We start from the raw sequence: 20,181 nt of genomic DNA on the forward strand, positions 1-20,181 counted from the left end.
TTTTTTTTTAGTATTTTCTTATTTTCTCTTGTAAAAGATGTTACAGGCTCCTCTTGTACTTTTTTTTCCCTTTATCTTACTCTGGAATTAGCCATTTTTTCAGGAAGCCCTGTTCCCTTTAGTGGTAAAGAGTTATTAAACCAATATCTGGGTTCTCAATGTGCCCACTATTAGCAGAGTGTCAGTGTTTGTAAGGAGACCAGCAAACGGGAGTGGGAAAGAAATGCATTTACACGTTTTCATATTTACACACACCCGTGTATAAATATACCTCTATAACTATTTCTATATTTATATATACATTTTTAAAATATGACCACTAAAACATAACTTGCACTTCATCAAAATTAAAAACTTTGGTTCTTTGAAAGGCACCATTAAAAAAACAAAAGGACAAATTACAGAATTGAATAAAATATTCACAATGCATATTTCTGACAAAAGACTTCTGTCAAGAATATATAAAATCCTCTTAAATTTAATAAGGAGACAAATAACCCAAATAATAAATGAACTAATGGTTTGAACAGATTCTCCACTGATGAAGATATACAAAAGATCAATAACACATTTAAAAATATTCAACATCATTAGCCATCAGAGAAATACATATTAAAACAAGACATCACAATACACCCATTAAAATGGTTAAAAATTTATTTTTTTTAATTTATTCATTTATTTTGAGAATAGAGTATGTGTGTGGGAGCAGGGATGAGGCAGAGACAGAAGGAGAGAAAGAACCCTAACCGGGATCCACACTGTCAGCACCGAGCTTCACATGGGGCTCAGTCCCATGAACCGAGAGATCATAACCTGAGCCAGTATCAAGAGTTCGATAGCCAACCCAGTGCCCCTGGTTAAAAACCTAAAGCCCAATGTGAAGAAGATGTTAATCAAATGGAATTCTCATATATTACTGGTAGGAATGGGAAATGGAAAAACAATTTTTCAGTGCCATATAAACTAAAACATATACTTCTATGTGGTAAAGTAAACACTTTTAGGTATTTTCCAAAGAGAATGAAAGAATATGTTCAAAAATATGTGTAAAACTGTTTGGAGCTACTTTAAAATAAATAGCAAAAACAATCCAAAGGCCAACCAACAGCTGAATGGTATATCCATACAGTGGAATACTACTCAATGAAAGTAAATGGACTGCTGATACATGCATTATTAACAGGGGCGAGTCACAAAAATATGTTAAGTAAAAGAAGCTAGACAGAAAAGAATATATTCTGTATGATTGCATTCAAACGAAGTTGTGCAGACAAAACTAATCTATAGTGACAGAAATCTACAGTGGCATATCCGTGATTGCCTAGAGCAGAGGGTGAGGGGGGCATAAATCCACTGTAAAGGGACACCAGGAGAATTTTTTGCAGGACGGAAATGATCTATATCTCGACTGTGTTGATTTGTCACAATGGACTTGATCCTTAAAATAGATACATTTACTGTGTGTAAACTATTCCTCAATAAAGTTGTCTAAAAAACAAAGTGATTTCATACTGCTTGTTCCAGTTCCGATCTTACTCCTTGGGGGCTTCTAGCCTATCACCGTTCTATGGTTGTGAATACTTTTCCCAGTTGTGAGAAAGTTCTCAAAATGTCTGCTTATTTGCTCAGTCAACTACTTCTTTGTTCAATGCATCCAATCCCCCAACGATGTTCTGTCTATTCTCTGCATTCTGGAGAGCCTCCAGCACATGCCCAGATCCCTGCATGATGACCCCACCCATACCCATGCAACTGACCAATTGCCGATTTCTTTTTCTAGGAAAACAAGGTGGGAAAGATGGGAATGTCTAATTATTTCATTTTATAGTTTTATTCTTTTCATTATTATCTTTGTTTTCACTGCTCTTCGGGTTTTTTTTTTCCTGTATTTGTCTTTCATTGGAAACTCAGATGTGTAGCTTTATTTAAGGTGATAGGATGGTCCAGCTATCCAATCCATTGTGTTGAGATTCCCTCAAATATGAATCTCTCCTGGACTGTCTGGCTTATCCAATGAGTTCTTCAATCTTGTATCCACTTGCAAGCAAGAGGGGCAGAATTCACCTGAGTGTAAGAGATTGGTGTGCAAGGAGAGTAATCGGGCACACGCTCTTACCATTCAGTGCTCAGACTTTCATTTAATTCCTCCATCTTTAGACCCAAGTCTCCCAGGCTTCTGCTTCATCTGGGGTCCCAGAATCTAGGACTTCTTACCCTCAATTTCTCCAAAGAATTAGTTTCCAAGCTTCCTGCCTAGGTTGAGTTGTTGCCTAGCTGTGTAGGATGGTGCAGAATCAGAAGACCCAACCACTGTAATAACAGATTTTCATCTTATTCCCCTGTTTTCCCCCTTTTGTGTAGCCCAGGGTCCACTGTTGCTAGTCTATGTAAGTCTGCAGCTTCTCAGGGGCCTTAATGTGTCTTACCTCTTGTTTGTTTCACCTTCTGCATGCTCATTGGTTGATAGCTTCTTGTCTGATAAATTAGGTTTCACTCCTCCCTGTGCTTTCCATGTTTAAAAAATGCTACAGTTCCTCTTATTCACTTATATCTCCTCTGCCATTCTATATGCTCTTGTGCATTATACGTTGTGCTCTGTTGCCATTTCAGTAGTATCTGGGAAGGGAGAAGAGATAACCATGTATGATCAATCCTTCTAAGAGACCACTCATCACGTAAAATTGTCTATTTCTGTCAACTAATTCTTCACTCTAAGAATTTCCTTAAAAATAAATTGAATTTATCTAAATTTTTAGATGAGAAAACTGCCCTAGCATATTCAGAAAAAATCTTTATACTATTAGTAGATTGCTGGCTTATGTTTTTTTCAGGGGTTATTTAATAAATGGGGGGATTGTTTACTGTTAAATCACGATGTGAAGATTCTTTATTAAATTCCATCAGAGGTACCCTGTCAATGTCTCTTCTGCCTGGACTGTCTATAATGAATTGAATCCATTCTGGGTTTACATTTACCTTAGGCCCAAACCTGCTTAACTGGGATGTTTGATCGATGATAAGTATAAAAACCCATGTGAATTCAAGATCAAAGACCCCAAAATTGGTCACTTCAACAATAAATACCAGTCTATTCCATTACTTGGCTTCATGAACCCAAACTTACTTCTATAAGGGTTTGCATTAAATGTTTTTCATCATGAATGGATTAATTAGTTCCATCGAATATCCAATCTGGTTTGCGCATGTATAAGAATATACACACATTCTTCCTGCGCTGATTCCTGGGGATGAGGGAAAGGTCTGACACATCCATCAGGTTAATTAAAGACTTGCAGGCCTGAGTCTGGGGATGAGGTTGCTGAGAGTGTATTTATGTTCCTCACTGAAGCCTGGCTCCTTCAGTTGCTCGCCAACGGGACATAGCTGAGAAGCCCAAAGGCTGAACTCAAATATGAACCCAAATGTAAGAGCCTCACCTATCAAAGACTTATAAAAGCCTTCTGGCATACTCTCCCTTGCCTCCTCCTCCCTACCTGAGTGAAAAAGTCCAGAAAGATTTTAAGTTGAAAGGTGTTTGCACCTCTGAGCCTGCCCAGGGAAATCACCTTTAGGGTTTCTCAGAAGTCTTCTTGCCTTTGCTCCCAGAGAGCTCCCGCAACTTCAGTTAGTTCACAGAAGAACCTCATGGAGTCATTTAGAAAACTCATTAAAAAGACGCAGCTGGAAAGTTTGCCTCAGGTATTTTGGCAAATATGAAAAAAAAACTTTTTAATTGATCTCAAAGGAATAGAAACTATTTCAGGATCTAAAAAGTAAGTGTCAGGAAAAATATCCTTGTGGAGTTCATTAGACCTTGTCTCTATTAATTACAGAGCAGTGTTCCCCGCAGGCAAGTGCTCCAGAGATCATGTGGCACATAGCCTTTTGGGAAAATATCCTGGTCGCTTCCCTGTGGGACCTCAGAGTTAGGATTTAAGTGAGGTGTGGAGACAGACTCCTTGGAGACTGGAGTTCCAAGCATTTTATCAATGGATTGAGCTCTTTTTCCTCTTCACACATTTAAATAAGAGAATAATAAACCAAATAACTGCCAATATATTCCAGGCTCAGTTGTAAGAGCTTTATATGAATTACTGCCAATCATCAAAATAATTTTTATAAGTGAATATTACTTTTCTATATATAAAAGAAGAAGCAAGTTCAGTCAGGTTAAATAACTCATCCAAGGTCATAGAAGTGACAGACCCCAAATTTAAAACTGATCCCAAGGGTTTGTTCGTTTTTCTGCTGAGAGAGTCCAGCATGAACTCAAGCATAGTCTCCCTAGGTCAGCCGCCCAAACAACCACCCTGTATTTTGATTCCATGGCAATAGCAAGGAAGACAAAACATGGAAACATTAACTGAAGACATGATAATAAAGGGTATAAGCTAGAATTTCCTCAAAGTAACATTATTCCTATTTTAACATTTCCTGCTTCTAGCATGTCTGTCCCAGTCGCTGTTAATCCCAGATCTAATTCCATCATCTCCTTGGCACAGTCCACTTAGACACCTTTGGTGATACATTAATACAAGAGAATTTTTCTCAATTAATGCCAAATTGATGCTAAGTTATTCAACCCTCTCACTTCTTCTGTAAGACTTAACTGAGGCCCAAGGCATGGGGAATGCTTGGGGTTAGTAAGTTATAATGTTTGTCTGGGTCCTCCAAGGGCCAATACCATGACATGATTAATTGTGCACGGTATATATTGGGGAAATACAATGAGACAAAATGGGGAGGGATCTCGTAAAGGTTTGGAAAGCCATTTGATTCAGGTCTGATTCCTGGGAGGGAGAGAAGGAAGGAAGGCAACACATATACATGTACCACCTGGAGTTTCAGTCAGAAACAGATGGCTCACTTCAATTTGGTAATTTGAAGAAAATTTAATGAAAGAACTACTTACAACACTATGTGCAGGGTGTAGGGAACCCAAAGGGCAAGTACAAGATCCCAGGATAATGCAAGGTCCTGGGCTGGTAATAAAACTTCTTTACAAACTCTAAGCCTAAAGGAGAAAAGGAGATTGAACCTGGAGAGAAAGAAGAATATGTAGAAAGAATGGCTAATAGAAGCTGGAATCTTAAGTCAGTTATTAGAACCTGGAGCAAAAGAGGAATGTGTAGAAACAGTGGCTAAGAGAAAGTGGAATCTTAAGTCAGTTGAACCAGTCCAAGCCGACCCAACAGGAAATGAATAAATACTAGACCTCACTCTCCTACTTTTCCTAGTCTCTTGTCTTTGTTTCCAATGAGCCAAACCCAATAAAGAGTCAGAGAGCAGGGAGGCTCAGATTCTGTGTCTACCTCTCTCTCTGCCCCTCCCCACTCATACTGTCTGTCTGTCTCTTTCTCTCTCTCTCTCAAAAATAAATAAACATTTTAAAACTTTTTAAATTATCCAAAACAGACCACATATTTGTCACAGAGGAAGCCATCAAATCATCTTGTTAACAGTATCATCTCTAGCCACATCCTATTTATAAAAAAATAATCAAACTAATGTACAAACTAAGAAATTCTACCCCCAAAGGGCAGTTGTTCGAATGAGCACACCTTTCCCAATCAGCCCGTTCGAATGCCCTCATGCCACCTTCCCTCCTTCTCTTCCCCCATTTGTCAGTCTCTCTTCTCATAGGGAACTCCTGAGTTTAATAAAACTCAGCTCATTCAGCTTCAGCTAATTTTAAGTCAGTCATTTAAGCTAAAGCTTAATAATTTTGCCAAGCTGGTATTTTAGAATCAGACTACTATGATGAAAAAAGAAAAAATAAAGCAGCACAATGTGGGCCATTAATTGCCCTTACTGTTATACCCAAGATTTCTTTATCGTCCCCCAAAACCAGAAACCAGCAGGGAGACCGAGTCACGCATGCAAAAGCAAAGGGTTTTATTACGGGTTTAGGCTGGCCGGGGCCTAGACTCGGGCTCACAGACTTTACTGGCGTGGTGGATCCATGCTGAGAGCCCCGAACAAAGGTGGGGCAGGGCTTTTATGAGTTTGGGAAGGGGGAGTTACAGGAAATTGTGACATAGGTACAGTGATCCAATTATTATTACACAATATTCATAGGTTTATCCAATTACAACATTTAGAGTGTTAACCAATCAGAGTAGACCCAGGACCCAGGACCCTCACATAGGGTGTAACTAGCCTTAGGCCTGCCCTTAGGAATGTTAAGGGTATTAGAAGGGTGGCCCCTCTTGCCTTGGGCAATGTGTGCCCTTCTATTGTGTCCCCTTTCTACCCCGTTGCCATCCTCACACTCTGTGAAATGAGTAAAGGAACCTCATTGGAAATGGAGTAGGAGGAGCCCTGAAGGGGGCGCTCTCAGGCACATTCCACTCCTTGTGGCCCGCCCACCAGCAGGAAGAAGAGGAATCTTACCTTGACCAGAGAGGGCACTTTTCACAAAGGAATTTTATCTCCTGCCTTTAAAGAAAAGATAGGAAGATCCCTCCCTGCCCCCAAAACAAGGCGTTGACCACCTCCTACAGCCAATGAGACACCATCACCATCTCCGACTCTTGTTCTTCTTCAATGAACTTATGTTCAAAACACACCCCCCGCCCCTAGTTTCCACTGAAAGCCTAGTAAAATCTGACCTTCCCTTTGTCTTTTGGGATTTGCTTGTGGTTCTCCATAGTTTGCTTGTCCCCCATGGCAATTCCTCTGCTACTCTTGAATAAATTCACTTTGTTTGTAAAGTAATTGGCTATTTTGTTTTTAGGGTTGACACCCTAAATATTAAATCCACTCATCAGCTTTCTATTCAGTGAAGTCCACTTCCGGTTCTGGATGGTTGACCTCACAGAACCTCTAGTCTTCCCACCCCCACCCCCTCCTACATGATCTTCTAATAGTTTTCACTTCTTTTCTTACCATGCTTAGATTCCCTGTTCCGTCAATAACGAATATTTTTTACTTTTTAAAAAAAGTTTTAGAGAGTGAGAGCATGAGCAGAGAAGAGGGATAGAGAGAGAGAGAATCTTAAGCAGGGTCCCCAATGTGGGGCTTGATCCCACAACCCTGGGATCATGACCTGAGCTGAAATCAAGAGTTCGATGTTCAACTGACTGAGCTACCCACGTATCCCAATAGAGAATATTTTTGATAAATAAGCTTAATTCTCTTGTCATTTCACTGATATTGTCAGGAGTGTACACCATCCTTGGATCAATCACACTGTCTTACAGCCATTCCCATCTCACTCCTGAAAAAAATGACATAGCTAGAGAAGTGATTTCCAATAAAATCCATAAAATCCAGCCCCATCGAAACCACTGATCCTGCCCAGCAATCTTTTAATTCTCCACACTAATATTTTAAGCATTTTATACTCTTTTCCAACCTCACACCACCTGCCCAACTCACCAACATCCCATGTCACATTTGACAGATGTTTTTATCTCCTTTTCACAAAACACAAGTCATTACATTGAAACCCTTTGACTGCCCAACACAAAACACTCTGATGTCCCTGGATCCACACCCATGCTTTTCTCTTTTCTAACCAATGGAGAAAGTGCTCCCTTGTATTCAAGCCCATTTTCTATGGGCGCCTGGGTGGCTTAGTCTCTTAGGCATCTGACTTCGGCTCAGGTGATGATCTCAGGGTTCATGAATTGAGCCCGGCATCCGGCTCTGTGCTGACAGCTAGTTCAGAGCCTGGACCCTGTCTTCAGATTCTGTGTCTCCCTCTCTCTCTCTCTGACCCTCCCCTGCTCATGCTGTGTCTCTTTCTCTCTCAAAAATAAATAAAACATTTAAAAAAAAATTTTTAAATCAGTGGTTGCCAGAGGTTAAGCAGGGAAGGATGAATAGGTGGAACACAGAGGATTTTCAAGGCAGTGAAAATATTCTGTATGACACCATCACAGTGGGTACAAGTCATCATAAATTTGTCCAAGCCCATAGAATGCACTACACCAAGAGTGAACTGTAATACAAACTATGGACTTTGGCTGATGATGATATTTCAATGTAAGCTCATCAGTTACAACAAATGTGTAACACCAGTGAGGAATTTGATAATGGGGGAGGCTATGCAATGCATTGAGACAGGGAATATATGGGAAATTTCTGTAGCTTCTGCTCAATGTTGCCCTCAACCTAAAACGGCTATAAAAATGTTTTTTTAAAAATAATTTTAAAGCAAGTCAAAAAAGATACCTAACTCTGTTTTTCCCATAGGAGCAGGAGTTCAGTATTTGTTAATTCAGGGTTCATAGCAACTTGATAAAGCATAACTACCACAAATGACAGGAACCAACTTTATTACTCTGGATCATAAGGGAAATTACTGCTGGGTTTGGCTCTTCCTTTGCTTATCTAAGAAAGATTCATCTGCTTCAAAGATAGCCAAAGGGAAGCAGGAGAGGATAGCTGTTACATTCCATAAATTACTTTGAGCACTGAATTAACAAATACAGATCTATTGCTTCTAGTGGGAGAGCTAGGTTCTTGCAATCCTTTGGTCACAAGATTAAAAAAATTTCATGTTTACTTATTTTTGAGAGAGACAGACAGCGTGAGCAGGGGAGGGTCAGAGAGAGAGAGGGAGATACAGAATCTGAAGACAGGCTTCAGGCTCTGAGCTGTCAGCACAGAGCCCCACGTGGAGCTGAAACTCATGAACCAGGAGATCATGACCTGAGCTGAGGTCCCACATTTAGCCAACTGAGCCACCCAGGTGGCGGAATCTGCAAACAATAAATACTTTTTTTTAAATTAATGGTCACAAAAGTTTAATTAATCAAAATGCCATTGGAGCCTATGAGGCACTTTACCAACATCTTTGCAAAACAAGCCGATCTCATCAGCACTGAAAACCTGTTCTTTGCCACAAACCTTTTCTTGTATAATAGCAAATATTTTTGAAATTCTTCCACAGCCATCCCATTATAGGACGTCTTGCCTGCCAGATTAACATTTCCCATGATGATTACCTTTATAAAAATGTGACCCACCCAGCCTAGCTGAGAAGGATTTAAGAAGTGTTGAACATTTTCCTGTTGTGGGGTAACATGATCATAAATTTCTTTGGCCTCATAACAATACTGTCCATTATGCTTTTTAAAACTCAGTTGTCATCTCACTAATGCACAAATCAGCTACTTTTCTATCTCTGCCATAGTTTCATTATGCACTATGGTTCATTATACACTTTCTGGAGAGTTCTCATGTACCGATGGGCACATTTCCTCTTCCTTTTTCTGGATGTAATGTACTGTACATTAACATTGGACTCATGGCCAACAGCACTATAAATCATGCCCAAAGAAGATTACCTAACCTTCATCAGCCAAATTTATGGTTATTTTCTCCATAAAACACATCACAATCTCTTTGTACTTAGAAACACTAGACGGTATTTCAGCATTACATTACACCAGGGAACTGGCAAAGTCATCAACAAAAAGCACTGAAATGTGAAAAATGTGGCAGCAACTAGACCATGCAAAGGACATTAGTTTACGAGATGAGAGCTGAAGCTAGAAGACAGAGTATCAGCCAGTGCAGCGGGAAGCAGGCACACGGGGGTGGGGGGCTGTGAAGAATCTCCCACACTGCACTGGACCCTGCCCCACGATGAAAGCATCCCACGTGTTGATTTGAGGTTACAAACAAATTGTACCAAGTGGACAAACTTACAAATACAGAATCTACAAAGCATGAGGACTGACTGCATCTTTGAAGATATTCTGCAAGAAAAAGGAAAGGAAACTAGAAAGTTAACGGCTGAGAGAGAACACTCAAACGAAATTTTCCCACATAACAGGTAACAAATATTTCTCATAAATATTTTTTAAAACATTAACGAAACCCTTTTCTTTATAAAACAAGAAGACTTTGCAGAGACTTAAGACTTTTGCAAGAGGGGTGCCTGGGTGGCTCAGTCGGTTAAGCGTCCAGCTTCGGCTCAGGTCATGATATCACAGTTTGTGGGTTCGAGCCCCACATCGGACTCTGTGCTGACAGCTGGCTCAGAGCCTGGAACCTGCTTCTGTTCTGTGTCTCCCTCTATCTCTGACCCTCCCCTGCTGGCGCTGTCTCTCTCTGTCTCTCAGAAAAAAAAATCACACACACAAAACATTAAAAAAATAAAATAAATTAAAAAAAGACTTTTCCAAGAATCCAGAATCTAGGAACAGTACGTGGGTGTAGTGGAAGGAGATAACGTATGAAAATACAAAGCTTAAAATAGAAATGAAAAACTTCGTAAAAATATTCCAAAACTGAATTTGGGATTAGTAGGGGAGAAAGAAAATAGAGGTACAGCTGGAAACATACCAAGAAATACTGAACAAATAAATAGTAAAAGCAAATATAATCAAATGGAAATTCAAAATTAAAATGAATTAGGAGTAAAATGAAAAATATGGAAAACAGGCATATGAGACCTAATACATTCATTTTTTAGAAAATCTAAATAAAAATACATATTTTAAACTATAATTCAAAAATATTCCTGAGATTTTAAAAAGGCATGAATCTAGAGATTGAAAAGGTAAACTGTGTCCCTGAGAAACTGATACAAATAAGGATATAATCTAGTAATGTCACTAGATTAAAAAGATAAATGATCATGTGGTTAGTTAACCACCCCTTTCCCTCGCCCCCAAAAAAGCTATTTACAAAGCAAGAAGAATCATTCTGGACTTATACATTTATTTGTTTGTTTGTTTGTTTCGAGATGGACAGAGAGCAGGTGGGGGAGGGGCAGAGAGAGAGGGGAACAGAGGTTTGAGGTAGGCCCTGTGCTGACAGCAGAGTCCAGTGTGGGGCTCAGACTCACAAACCATGAGATTATGACCTGAGCTGAAGCCAGATGCTTAACTGACGGAGCCACCCAGGTGCCCCTCAACTTATACATTTCCACAATAATATTCAATGCTAAAGTTTGTAAAGCAACACATACGCAATTCTCCAGGAAAGAAAGTACCATCCAAATTTTATACCCAACCAAACAGCTATGCAAAGGCAAAGGTACAAATAGTGTAGAAATAAAAGGAATTTAAAGAATATCAGTCCTAGAAAATCTACAGCAAAAGGATGGGCAATGAGCTTTGAACCTTTTTTAACTGCAGGACTCTGATGAATATAAATCTGAGGACTCAGGTGGTAGAGCAGGATTTAAACCTTAAAACATGCCCTGTGGAAACATTATAAGTAACAAAAGTTGAGAGGAAGAAAGGATAGTAGGTTACGTAATGTTGAATTCCTCATCTTTAAGATCTGGCAACAAGTGCTTTACTTAAATCTGACAAACTAAGCGAAAGAGATTTAAGTACATTTCATTGAGGAAAGTAATTACCAAGAAGGATAATAATATGACTTTGTAAGTCAGGTGTTGAGGAGAGAGAAAGAAAGCTGGATTAGGAGTGCAGAGACAAATTTCATTACTGTCCAGACGAGGTAATTGGTTACCTGCAGCAGTATCTTAAATTCAATGTCAAGGAGAAGATTAAAAATGTTATAGAAAATCATAGATATGAATCATAACCTCCAGAATGAAACCGTAATTCTCCTCATTTTTAATAGAAAAGTACAAAGGGTTGCCTGAGTGGCTCAGTTAATTGAGCCTCCAACTTTGACTCAGGTCATGATTGCACAGTTTGTGAGTTCAAGCCCCATGTCTGGCTCTATGCTGACAGCGTGGAGCCTGGAGCCTGCTTCGGATTCTGTGTCTCCCTCTCTCGCTGCCTCTCCCTGTCTCACTCTCACTCTGTCTCTCTCAAAACTAAATAAACATTAAAAATCTTTTAAAGAAAAGTATACAAAAATATAAAATATACAACAGAGTTATATAAATTTATAAATATCCCAAGCTTAACATAAAGTCAGATGATAGAATCCAGACCATTTGAGTAATAATGGTAAATGTAAATAGACTTAAACTGACATATTGAACTTAAACACTGAATTTAAAAAAAAAAAAAGCTCAATCCTATGCTGTTCACAAAAAACAGAGTTAAAGCAAAGAGACTCAGAATATTTAGGAGAAAAATATAGGAAATGGCAAACAGGGCAAACACAGACAAACGTAAAGCAATATTATTATCAGACAAGATTTCATTCAGACCAAAAAAAGCATTAAGTGATGTAAGGGTGCCAATAACAATAATGTAATTAACACAGAAGATATAACTATGTAACTTCAAATGAAATATGATCAACCTTCATAAAGCAAAACCTGGAGGCTATTCAAGGAGAGATAGAAAAAAAAAAAAAAACCCAGAAGAGTGGGAGACATTAATTCATCTTTCTCAGTTCTTACCAGCTCTTTGAAAAATGTAAGATTTAAAGGACTAAAAATAGCATAACTAATAAAGTAGATCTAATTAATATTTCACAGATTCTGAATCCTGAAAAAATAAACCTTCTTTCAAATGCCAATAGATCCTCCCTGGTGGTCTAGTGATTAGGATTCAGCACTCTCAAATGCCAATAGACATTCTCAAAAAAAAAAAAAAAAAAGAGAAAGAAAAGCAAAAGAAAGAAAAAGAAAAGAAAAGGGAAAAAAGACCATATATCAAGCTTCAAAGAAAATAATATCAAAAAGTAGAACTAACATAGGCATTATTTTCTAAACAATTCAAAAAATAGAAAATACTAACAAAATAGGAAAACTAAAATTCCAAAGTATCTTTAAAATTTAACATAATGTGCAAACACTAGGTCAAAGAAACTTTAAAGTCCTTCTTAGTGCAACAAAATTAATCAAATGGAAGAACGTATGATATTCTTGAACAGCAAGACCAAGTATCAGAAATTCACCAATTCTGCTAAGCAAGTCAATAAATATAGTGAATTCCCCACGTGGCAATAGGATTTATTTTCTAACTGGATAGAGTAATGCTAAAATCATATGGAAAAGCAAAAAGCATGAATCACCAGAAAAAGTCTATAAAAAAGTTATGAGGGCCAGTATCACCTAGATACCAAAACCAGACAAAGAGGCCACATGCATGGCCAGAGAGACGTGTCAGTGGATCCGAATAAAAGGATTGTAAAGAAACAAATAGATATTGGAATGTGTTTGTGATGAAAATGATATCTCAAATAGGTAATGCAAAAATGGAATTCACAATAAATGTACTGAAACCACTAAATGCATGAGAGAAAGACATAGTCTTTCACTGTGTACCATTCTATCTCCCAGAAAGCCAAATCCATTCCCAAGACACGAGGAATCAAAGGAGATAGTTTTACCATATACTCCTCATTATGGTAAATGCATATTTTTTTAATGAAATGCAAAGAGCCTTTCACTATGTTCGGTTTTGAAATCATGTGTTTTTCTGGTTATAAAAGGAACCTATGTTGTAGAAATGTGAGGAATCCAGAACATATAGGAAATCACCAAAATTTTTAAGAAATACCAATAATACAAAATGAAGGCAAACCTAGCTTAGTTATCCTTTCCTTTCTTTTCATGTTTCTATCTAATTGATTCACTAAATTATACTTATTTGAGTCACATATAATATTCAATAATATTGAATGCTTTAGATACAATATGACTTCAACTCAATTTCACGCCCCATTTTTTAAGAATTTGAGTATAGTTGACACACAATGTTACATTAGTTTCAGATGTACAACATGGTAGCGAGTTTACACATTGTGCTACACCACCTGTCACCTTACAATGCCGTTGACTATATTCCCTCTGCTGTGCCTTTTATTCCCATGACTCAGTCATTCCATAATGGGAAGCTTTGGCTTCCACTCCCCTTCACCCATTTCCCCCATTCCCCACCTTCTTGCCCTCTGACAAACCATCAGTTTGTCCTCTGTCTATAGGTCTGATTCTGGTTTTTTTGCTTATTTATTCATTTGTCTTTACATGCTACATGTGAGTGAAGTCATATGCTAGTTGGCTTTCTTCATCTGGCGTATTTCACTTCGCATGATGCCCTCTGGGTCCTTGTACATTGTCATATATTCATGCCCAATTTTATTCCCACTCTGCACCTGTGTCTTCAACATCAGTGTCTGTCATCAGGTTACTTTGGGGATCATCTAACAATTCACCAAAACACACTCTGTTTGCCTCCCTTTAGGTTGTTTGAAAGGCAGCACTTTTGAATCAACGTATTATCCTGTAGTGAATCATATTCTAAGCAACAAGTGCTCTTTCATATATATTAGGATATTTGTCTTTTTAATTTACTCATTGTATATAATTTTTTTTAATCTAACCACTGTTATTTAAAAGAAGTTAAATTCTAAACTCAAAGATTTTGCCTTTGAGTACGTTCACAAGATTGACTCAATTTAGTGATTCGAGTTATTGATTTATTGTTTCCCTTCTCACAGCAAAATGATCTAAAACACTTCTTTCTATTTTATATGCACCAGGCTCCCTGTCACTCAAAGAAGTTAATGTTCAATTATCACCTCTTTTTGTTCTTACGTTCAGTGTCCCCTAAGTAGGTCTTTGTTCTATACTTTTCATCACACTAAATGTTCCTTCCTTGTTCCCCCTCATTGTACAAATATTCGTTTACACAGCTTTCAGGATTCAGCGCTTCTAGAAACCTTATTTTTTAATTCACTGTGCTCTTAGCACATTTTTCCTATTCTTCTAATACTTACAGAGATTTTTGTACACTCTACCAAGCAGTTTTCACTTATATTGAATAATTTAAATATTCTTATTGTCACCTTTTACATATTCATGTCTTACGTCGTCCTGTGTTGGTGGTTAAATATGTGAGGTAAGAAGCATGTTTTACGATGCTTAGCATCTCACGTAAGTTCATTTCATATAATAGATATTCAGCTTTATGGAGACTGTGAGAAACAGCTTAAATTTTGAAAATCTGTTTATTATTTGTAGAATAAAGAGTATTAGACCCGATGATCTTCAAGCTGGTCTAGCTCTCCAAAGCCAACTTGGTGGATGAGCATTACTCCTATTTCCCACTAGATGGTACCAACACCAAATAAACATTTCTTGAAGAAACTGACCATTTTAAAAAGTGAGTTAGAGAAACAAATGATCAGAACAGGTGGCCTATGGGGCACAGCAGTTATAATTCATGAAAGAAATTATAGTAAATCATAGATTTTTTTCCACTTTTTTTTAAAGTTTGCTAATTTTATTTTGAAAGAGAGAGTACATGCACACACACATGAGGGAGAAGGACAGAGAGAGAGAGAGAGAGAGAGGAAGAGAGAGAATCCCAAGCAGGCTCCACACTATCAGCTCAGAGCCCAACACAGGGCTCAATCTCAAGAACCATGAGATCAAGACCCAAGCTAAAAGTAAGAGTCTGTTGCTTAACTGAATGAGCCACTCCGGTGCCCTTCCCACTTTTAAAACTGGTCATATGTTTAGTAATAAATGGCTTAATACATATCCTGGAGGACACAGTTGGAGTCATGTTTATGAAATCAACCCCAAATACCTTACTAAGCAAATATTTACTGAGCATGATAGGAGCGTTATTTGAGAGCACACAAAGGCAAACCATGCATGGATGCTCCTAAAAGGAAAATGAGACATAAAAAATGTAAAAACCACAATACAAGTTAAAAATTGAGAACATTCAGAGGGTGCAGATACAACTTCCAGCTACAGAAATTGGCATTGGTCTTCAAGGGAATTGGGGTATTTTAGATTAATTTTGGGTCATGGGTTCAATTTGTTGTGTCATAAAATAAAAAGCATGCTGAAGCAGAGAGGGGAGGATATTACATTTTAGACTAAGGTCTTTAGACTTCATGCAGCAGATAATGAAACAAAATTGAGGACTTTCCCACAGTTTCATGATCAGCGCTGTGTTTTCAAGTTACGTCTGCTCACAGAAAGACTGCATGATCTCACCTATGTATGAAATCCAAAACAGACAAACTCACAGAAACAGAGAATAGATGGCAATTGACAAGGGCCAGGAGGAGGGGAAGGGGGGTGATAGTCCAAGGGAATGAAATTTTAGTTATGCAACAAAAATAAATTCTGGAGATTACACAGCTCAGCGCCCATAGCTAACAACACCACATCGTATACTTTGTTTTTGAGAGGATAGACACTATGCCCAACACTCCTGCCACAAAAAATAACAATGATTAATAATAATAGCAATAATAAAGAGGATGGGAGGAAGCTTTAGGAAGTGATGCCATGTCTATGACCTTGACAGTGGTGACATGCTTTCACATGTACACTCCTCCCCAAGATCATTGAGTTGTATGCATTAATCACACACAGCTCTTTAAACATCAATTATTCTTCAATAAAGTGACTTTAAAAACTACAGAGCCATTTGATGAGAACAGGTGAAGGAGTGCACCCGCACATTCACGTGAGGGGTTATGACAGCTTCAAGGTGAATGGGAACAACAGTGACCAAGCTTAGCAGGCAGGGAAGGTGGTGAAGGAGTGAACTGGAGGGCAAGATAAATGAGAACGAAGATAATAACTGGAGAAAACTGGAGTCAGTTTTGCTCACGTGGGTTATGAAGGAATTTGAAAACGGCTAATTCAAACCTCTTGACTTCCAGACGCATTCACGATGGCTTCTCTCAGTAAACCCAGTGCGTCTGCTCAGCAACAGCAGCTGTTCCCAATTTCCGTTCTCGTACCATGCTACGTGTTGGCTGAGGATTTAAAAAGCTCCGAGATCTGGTGGATACGCGTTATGATTGGAGCCCCCTCTAATGCCAACAACGCACAGCCTGGTCTTTGTTGGGACAGTTAGTAACAGCTACGGGATGTATGGATCTTTGGGATTCCAGAGAAACCTTCTAAAGATGTTTTGAATAGTTGGGGAGGAACACCATGCCTGGTTCCCGGAAACGTCTTAGTTCATTTTTCTCAGAAACACAAACTCTCCCTTACTTCAGTTCAGCTGAGATGAACAATGTCCATCGAACACCAACTACATCGCAGGTGCAGTGGTAGACTCTGGGGGACACAGAGGTTGAAAAAGACACGATTCTGCTCCTCTGAGCTCAGAGAAGAGAATATGGTGCAGATGATTGTGACTCATGCAGGAAAGGGAGCCAGTAGGCAGTAATCTTCCAGAAGGAGATGACGCCTAAGCTGAATTAAAAGAAAGGGGGGAAAAAACCAACAATATTAATCATATAAAGCTGGAGAAAGAAGGTGCTGTAAGCCCAGGACATCGCCAGAGCAAAGGTGGGGTGCCTGAAACAGCATTCATATTGTAGAAACTACGAGAAGCTTGAGAACACTAAGTGCCAGGTGGGAGTCCCAGGCAAAGACGCTGGAGAAGCAGGTGCTGAGGCAGGAAGCAGAGCCAGGAGCACATCACCGACAGCTGCTGCTCGAGCTAAGGACCACGTCCTTGCAGACAGTGGATGGAACACTGAAGGGTTTTTAAAAGGAGTATGACAGGGGTACCTGGGTGGCTCAGTCAGTTAAGCATCCAACTTCGGCTCAGGTCATGATCTCACGGTTTGTGAGTTCAAGCCCTGCGTTAGGGTCTCTGCTGACAGTTTAGAGCCCAGAACCTGCTTTGGATTCTGTCTCCCTCTCTCTGTGCCCCTCCGCCGGTTATGCATGTGCTTGCTCTCTCTCTCTCTCAAAATAAACTTTTTAAAAAATTTTTTTAAAATTTATTTTTGATACTGAGAGAGACAGAGCATGAGAGGGGGAGGGGCAGAGAGAGGAGACACAGAACTGGAAGCAGGCTCCAGGCTCTGAGCTAGCCGTCAGCACAGAGCCTGACGCGGGGCTCGAACCCACGACCGTGAGATCTGACCCGAGCCAAAGCCGGAGGCTTAACCGACTGAGCCACCCAGGCGCCCCAACTTTTTTCTTTTAAAAAAGAGAAGTATAACAGAAGCACAGCAGCATTGTAATTTAGGGGGACTATTTATCATAGAAACAAGCAATACATCATTTTACTCAGGAAAAGAAAGTAGAATATATGAGGTAAGGGGAAAAGGACAAGGAGGACCAGGTGAGGAGGAAAAAATACAAAATCTTGGAATCCATACAGTCCTAGACAAACACTTCTTAAATTCTGTATCTGTACCTCCAGATGTTTTTCCTACTAGATTATTACTGACCACCTGGTCTCAGCAGACATGGTATTGTTCAATGTCTCAGGCTAACCGTGAATCAAAAGGGAAACATTCCAAGCATTAAATACATTTCATGTAGAGTTTTAATATCTGCTTTAGCTGGCTCTTGCTTCTGAGCCCTACTGTTACCATGACAACCTTCCCAGCAAAAGGCGAGGTTGATGAAGTTGCTCTGATCCAGATTTGCACCGCTGTTTGAGGCTTCAACATTTTTAATATCAGATCCACCAGAGACAACCTTTGTGTGCACTCGGTCATACGTCACAAGTCTTAACCTAAATTTTATGCTGCAATGTAACATTTCTCTGTGCACAGACTTACACGGTCATAACCGGCCCAATCCACAGATGCTCCTGGACCTCAGAGGAATCTGGCAGTGAACAGAAGTAAAACAGCAAAATCGTTCTGTATACATTTACTATTCACTGATCTTGATACAAGATTAGTGCAGCACGTGAGAAGCAGCAATTTCAAAACATAACAGCCTCCTCAGTTCTCTCAAATACTGCTGGGCTCTTAAACCTTCACTTGATTAATTTTTAGTGTGTGATTTATTTTGTGAGAAAGCGAGCGAGAGAGCGAGAGAGAGAGAGAGCGAGAGAGAGCGAGCACATGAGCAGAGGAGAAGCAGAGGGAGAGGGAGGCTCCACATTCAGCTTGGAGCCAGACATGGGGCTCAATCCCTCGACCCTGAGATCATGACCTGAGCCAAGATCAAGAGTCAGACACTCAACCAACTGAGCCACCCAGGTGCCCCCGTTTGATTAATATTTGACCAACCTTTTTTCTCCTCTGCATCCCCAAGCTGATTAATTCTGCCTCCTTTTCTCTTTCCATGCAAGAACGCACATGCCACACAAAGGAGCCTCATGCACATCATTTTTGTAATTTGTATTTATAAACTTTTTTTTGTTAACATGAGCCACTTTTCCTTGTCATTTCTTGTTTAGCTACAATATTTTCCATCATAAGGATTAGCCATATTTTACTCCATCTAACTAACTATTTTTTAACACTCTGGGGTTTCCTTTTCCAATTTTTCTATTATAAACCACATTGCGCTAAACATCCCATTAATTATTTCCACACAAAGGCATAAATGTCTACTTTGGAATGAATAGTTCACAGGTCTGACTTTGTGCCAGCTTTATTTGGCCTTCTTTAAAAAAGAACATTACTCTCTTTCCAGGTACTCTGGCTCTCGCTACAGATTTCTGCAGTCAGCATTCCTTCAGCCTATAAAACTTTTGCCCTAAGTCAAAATAAAGTAAGTGCTTCATTGAGAAGTTACTCTGTCCCAAGCACTAATCTGAGGATTTTCCCTGTATTGATTTATTTAATCTGCTAAATTAGACAATGAAACAGGTACTATCATTTTGCCCAAGTTTCCACAAATGGAACCAGCTACAAGCCAGGTTGTTTGGCCCCAGAGCCTGCACTTTTCAGTCACGATGGCTTACTTGTCATGACTGGCTTCCTCTTCACATGCCAGCTTTGTGCAAAATGCTGCTTCCGCCTAGATCTTCCAAGATGGCTGATTCCGAACCAATCCCCCCTCACACAGCATCATAATGCGGCATATTCACCATTTGCCCCACCTGGCCCCTGGCCCAAATCTAGTCTCTGACAAATAACAGACCTATGCCAGTATTTAAAAAATTTATTAATGTTTTTATTTATTTTAGAGAGAGAGAAACAGACAGCGTGAGCAGGGGAGGGTCAGAGAGAGAGGGAGGCACAGAATCAGAAGCAGGCTCCAGGCTCTGAGCTGTCAGCACAGAGGCCAACATGGGGTTCAAACCCATGAACCATGAGATCATGACCTGAACCAAAGTCGGACACTTAACTGTCTGAGCCACCCAGGCGCCCCTGACTTACACCAGCATTACCCTGCTCGTGAGAGAAACAGCAGACAGAGGACAAATGAGGTTGTTCTAACAGCACTGAAGAACAGAAATGCAAACAGTCTATCGGTAAAAGAGTAGCTACATAGTGACTAAGTTGGATATAAGCCTGGTGAATTTTTTACATTTGAGCTTTGGTTTAACTTCCCTAAGGAGGCTGCAAAATTATAACATCCCGTCAGTGTCTGCAAGTTGACCTCTACCC

The 20,181-nt window shown here is 39.4% G+C and overlaps 1 long non-coding RNA gene across 1 annotated transcript; it reads right to left on the minus strand.

Annotated features, from left to right (window-relative positions):
* Positions 1–2,003: 2,003 nt before the first annotated feature.
* LOC115304724 lies at positions 2,004–19,581 on the minus strand. Its single transcript, XR_003914581.1, has 3 exons — positions 19,533–19,581; positions 2,430–2,619; positions 2,004–2,067 (listed from the first exon to the last, which is right to left on the minus strand). It is a non-coding gene; the product is annotated as an uncharacterized LOC115304724 (long non-coding RNA).
* Positions 19,582–20,181: the final 600 nt, after the last annotated feature.

This window comes from Suricata suricatta, chromosome 2, assembly GCF_006229205.1.
Source record: "Suricata suricatta isolate VVHF042 chromosome 2, meerkat_22Aug2017_6uvM2_HiC, whole genome shotgun sequence".
Taxonomy (NCBI): Eukaryota; Metazoa; Chordata; class Mammalia; order Carnivora; family Herpestidae; genus Suricata; species Suricata suricatta.